Source organism: Eptatretus burgeri, chromosome 10 (assembly GCF_056783735.1).
Source record: "Eptatretus burgeri isolate ZD-2024b chromosome 10, Ebu_testis_v1, whole genome shotgun sequence".
NCBI classification, from domain to species: domain Eukaryota; kingdom Metazoa; phylum Chordata; class Myxini; order Myxiniformes; family Myxinidae; genus Eptatretus; species Eptatretus burgeri.
In genome coordinates this window covers 80,156,384-80,162,383 of record NC_140970.1, presented here as the reverse complement: position 1 = coordinate 80,162,383, position 6,000 = coordinate 80,156,384, and positions in this window count along the sequence as shown.

Here is a 6,000-nt window from a genome sequence, read left to right as displayed (position 1 = left end):
GTTCCCAAAATACAGCCAAAACGGTACACGATAACGCAAAAATTTTCGGCCCACCTTACTCACCATTCTCCTGCGGTATGCAGTATCAAGTTTTGTTCAAATCGGGCAATGAAAAAAAAAAATCAATTCCCGATTGTCAAGTACTCTTCGGGAAAATTTGATCAATGCAAACAACCTCAGCGGTATAGTTCGCTGGAGCTATCTTTTTCTGTTTTTTTTTTGTTTTTGTTTTTTTTTTGAAATGATTTTTTTATCAACTGCTGTCACAACGGGAACTCAACATATATATATATATATATATATATATATATATATATATATATACATATACATATATACATATATACATATATACATATATACATATATACATATATACATATATACATATATACATATATACATATATACATATATACAAACACCGATGGATGAAGGTCCTCAATGCCAGACATGAAATCAGAGCCATCTCCCCAGATGAGCTTTTGGTACAGTCTGGCTCCCCACCCTTCTCACCAACCTCTCTTCCTATGGTATCAAAGACAATCTCCGCTCAAGGTTCGTGCACTTCCTCTCCTGTCATAGTCAATATGTGACTCTTAATGGAATTCTCTCATCCCCTCTTCCTGTCCAGGCTGGAGTTCCTCAAGGCAGTGTTCTGGGCCCTGTGCTTTGTCTGGTTTTCATCGCAGGTGAGGAAAATCCTCTTTATCTCTATTCTGTTGACTCTACCCTCTGCTGTACCATGTCATCCCTCAGATTGCCAGGCAGCAGCATCTTCACTCTCTGCAGACCTGGATAAAATTACAATCTGGTCAAACAGTTGGAACATGACCTTAAATCCTGACAAATCTCACACTCTCACGATGTCTCTCTGAAAGGACCATCTGAACACCACCCCCCCCCCCCCACCCCAATCTACTTTCTCAACAATCCTCTTGAAGAAGTTCTGTCTCAAGCTTTTGGATCTCACTATCTGCTATGATCTTTCCTGGGAAAGCCACATTTCCAAGCTGGCCTGCAAAGCCAGATGCCAGCTGGACATCTTCCATCGTGCAAGGTCCTTCCATGGCACAGCTGAGCTTTTAGCCACATACAAAGCTTTCACCCACAGCTTGATGGAGTACTGCTCTCTCCTCTGAGCTGGTGATCCTGCCTCACACCTTGCTCGGCTTCATGCTGTGAAAACCAAGGCTTTTTGGATCATTGGTATCTCCCGTGATGTGGTGAGGCTTTGGGTCTTTCACTCTCTCACCACGTAGAGGTCAGTGATCTTTATGTCTTCTACCGACTCTTCTCCGGCATTGCACACCCTGTTCTGTCTGTGCTCTGTCCCCCTACTATTTCTGTAGGGTGCTCAAGGTGTGCCAGCGACCCCCTTTTGGTGAAACTGCCAAAACCAAGAATCACTGCTCACCTCCTGTGTCTACCATTGTGATGTCAGTTGTGTCCCAAACATTCTCATTCCTCTTTTTTTCTGCCTCTGGAACAAACTCCCACACTCTCTTCAATCCCACTCTTCCCTCCAGGTCTTCAAAACAGCTGTTCACCACCATCTCATATCTTCCCCCAGTCAAAAGCACTATCATTTTGTCCCCCGTTAACCCACCCCAAACACACCTCCTTTCAAGTCTCTGCTTCCCTTCCTGAAAGTCTCTGTCCTGTCCATCTTGATTATCCTGTGAGTGACTTTGAAATCTTTTTATAACCCTCTCCAGAACGGTGCTTTATGTCTGACTTCTTTGGAAAGCTCCTTGCTCTTCATGTTTGCCTCTTCATGTTCATGACCAAGTGAGTTGCACCTAAAAACTCCTGAGATATAAAGTGGGGGAGTTTAATATTGAAGTTAAACCACTGATTAAATACAGGTGAAACATATTACACCTATTTTGTAACATTTCAAACAAACAATTTGCTCCTGAAGTCATTTACGATTAATTTGACAAATGATTTGGATACTTATGCAAATGAGAAGTATATACATACATACCATTATGATTTAATTCATGCATCAAACGATGACATCACGATTTGTTTATTTCAAGCTGCATGTTTTTCAATGCAAACTTGCACCTTTTACCTCTTTATTTTTGTTTGCTGACATAGCTTCTCCTCATTGGCTCGGAACATTTGTCCATTTCTGCATCTGACCGGCCATGATTGGAAGCAACCCTGAAGAAGCTAGCAAAAAAACTTCTTTCCCATCAAAGGCTGGTCACAAGCTGGTCCATTTATTGTCAATTCCTCAATGGCCTTAATAGCCCAACTCTTCTTATGACTTAGAACAACCAAATCTGTGTCCTTCCTCTGTACCACATACCATCTTTTTGCATCTGTACCACAGACTTTCAGTTCTTTCAGTGGTTCCTGCACTCGTGTCATCTGTTTGCCATTGTCTCACAACCTTTAACCTTAGCTGTAATTCGTGACCGATTTGACTTTTTCTTTCCTTCCTCTCTGTTTATGAAACTTGTTATGTTGTTTGCAATCATTACCATAACGTGTGCTCTTACAATTTGCAATTGTGGGGTTGCAAGCTGTCGCATGCACGAGCCTTGACGCGGTAAACAAGCTCCGCTGTTTCGATATGAGTTTGTGTTATTTCTGTAGCAGGAACAAATAACCCACAGCAATAATTATCCCGTCCTATCGGGATGTCTCGGTTCATTGGGCGATGCGATTATACCTCTGTAGCCCTGTGACTGATGAGGATGTTGTCTCACTCAAAAGGAATGGCACGTTGCACACTGAAATCGTGATCCGTGAAACAATATTGTTTTCAACATCTACAAAGTTGTCACCATGGAGATCAAGTTTGTGTGTACACACACGACAGGCTAGACAAATTTGTTTTCTGATTTGTTTGTGGCTCCTGTTCCCGTGCGCAAGTTTTGAGTGACCGGCCTGTACTGGACGCTGAGAACATGGTGCGAAGTGCATTTCAAGTCATCCATAGAAACACCATTTTTGGCATTTTCCTCATTTCCTATGTCTTGTCTTCATTCTTTGTTTGTACACATTTGTTTGTGTTACTTTTTCACTGCCCTTTCACTTGCAAGACTTTTCTTGATTTTTTTTTTTTTTCATAACAGTTTTACCTCTCGCGTTTCAGTGGAAACAGGACGGCTCATTTCAATGCTTGCTATCAATAAATCAAGTCAACTGCATTAAAAGGCATGTCACATCTGAACACAACAAACATACCTTTTATAGAACTTGGGACAATTTACCCCCATCCTCTTCAAATAATACAACGGAAAGATGTATCACCACTTTTCACAAATACCCTACGACATTCCAAAGGAAGGATATGAATATCTGAAATGACCCCAGGACTCGGTGTGCCTGATTCGTTTTTGGGTTTTTTTCGTCTCCGAACTCTTGGCTCATGGATGAGCATAAAAATAACATGGAATGATAAAAGGCAATGTACCAACAGTGGGACAACATGGATGAAGTAACAAGCAAGAGATTGCATGAATGAAAGAAGGAGAGGGGAAGAACACAGTATTATGTGAGTAGCAGTGGTTGAGCAGGGTTATTGGGGCATAGAACAATATCCCATATAGAGATGGAGGATGACTTGAGATGGTGGTGCACTGGCACCTTAAAGCCCAAGGCTGAAGAGTGGAATTGCACGGCCTCAGGAATGTAGTTTCACAAGCAGGGAAAATTGAGCCGAACTTGTCTTCTCCAAGTGACCTGCTTCCACAATTAAGTAAACTGTTCTGGATTTGTCGCTGTTGCCATCGATTGTAGTGCAGTTTTTCCCAGCCATTAAAACCAGGACTCCGAGGTTACACAAAGTCTCTTTAGTTGTGAGTCGGTGTGAATCATCTGATGTTTGGGGATCTAAAACCTCCAATGAGCTTCCAATCATCTTGTGACGTCATAATGGACACGATCCAGCAAATTCTCCCCATGAATCGATTCCTCATCAAATCGTGGCGCAATATTTACCTTCGCCACCAAAGATGGATGGAGGTGATGTTTTCACCCCTGTTTGTCTGTATATTTGTTTGTCGGCAGGATATCTCAAAAAGTTATGGACATATTTGGACAAAACTTGAGAGACAGGTTGGGTGTGTGACAAGGACAAATTGATTTGATTTTGGTGAAGATTCAGATCAGGAAACTAGAATTTTGAAATTTCGATGTGATTGTTCACAATTGAGAGAGAGGGCCAAAAATTATATATAGCACGATATCTCAAAAAGTTACGGACGGGTTATGACAAAACTTAGTGGGTGAGTTTGGTAGGTGACAAGAACAAGCTGATTAGATTTTGGTTACGGTCGATTCGATTAGATCATTGAGATACAAAACATAAACTGTTCAGCCTTTCTGAGGCAGCGCTCTACCAAATACTGTTCTCGTGGTGCAATATTGAAAAAATATATTTCAGGAGAGTTGTACAAGCTAATTAAACATTAATACAAATGGCTTCTCTTGAAGCTATAAACTAAAGTAAGGGGAAATAGTTAGGAGGTCAAGGATGACAATCTAATGTTAAGAATGGCAGCGGTTCATGCATATTGAGACTAAACTCTCAATCTTCTTAGGTAATAAATCATTAATTATTTCGACCAAGTTTGAGTCAGGAATTTTCAGAGTGGTGGAAACAAAACCTTTTTTTTCTTTTTTTTGCCTTCTTTGTTCATCGACTGCACAGAAATCGGGTTAATATCAATAACCAACTTCAATGAGCAAAGACGGAGTGGATGTTCGAACAACGTCCACTTTTCACACCCTCCATGGAGTGCCACAACTGAACCAGACTCCTTCATGTACCTTTATGGTCTACACTTCCGGTCCATGATTGCCCTTTCTGGCTGGGAAGAAAGTACTTGGATTACAAAATGCTGTAGCTTGGGCATTCAAGCCTGGAGATGGATTACAAAGTGTTCATCTGCAGAAATGTCTCTGTACTGATAACACTTGTTTTTGGGCATTCAATTCCTGAGTGTGTTGCAAGTGATACCTTGCAGATTCAAAGATTTGGTGGCCCAAGTCCATATGTGACCTTCTTTCAGACAGCATCATCCCATGAACAAACCATCCTTTCAGTTTGTATTGTGTTGTGATGTCTTTTTCATCGAAAGAGACAATGTTGTGGATATGTGGAGGAATAGTTCACCTTCTGGCTGCAACTACTCATGGCAAACATCCTGTTACGACATAACCTGCAATTAGATAATAGTTGCGGAAAGCATCCTGTTGTGACATAACCCGCAATTAGATAATAAGATAGTACTGCTGGAAATGTGTCGATATGCGACATTGCTTTACTTTACACATTTCTCATTCCGTCATTATCAACACTCAACTGCATCGGGCTATTTGTGTGATATTATAGAGACCATTGTGACTGTAGAGCTGAAAACGTGCATTCCAAAATCAACAGTGCCCGGTGTCACAGCGGCTGGCTCGAAGGTAATGTAATGTCTGCAATAATGCACCTTAGGGATTCTCATGCATTCAGATGTGGGCTTTTAGTGGAGGAAACAGCACAATCTCATCAAGGATGGCACTCTACATGAGGATGAGGGGAGGGATGATGAAAGGCTGTATTGCAAGGTATACATATGTCAACCTTGCAGAATGTACATTCAAGATATCAACGCTTGGCTGTCTACTCACTCATTCATTGCGTGAGGGTCGGTATGAAAGCAAAGCTCTTATTTTATTTTTCACTGAATATAATTCCAATTACAACCAGATATCTGCGATTAATGGGGCAGCTTAGCTAAATGTAGCATAACAATTGTGCATTTTGTGAGGAAAGCACCAAATTTGGCACATTAGTAGCCTATCATATTATGAACAGATTTGGATATTGGGCCATTATTATTTAATGGCCCAATTAATTATTTAAATTATGATCAAAATTTGTTTTTTGTTAATTCGGTCACAATCTGAAAAAAGTAGGTCAAGGACACTAATAAGATATCAGGTGCACAATTTCAGTGCAGGTACACTATTATGTTGTAAGAACATCTT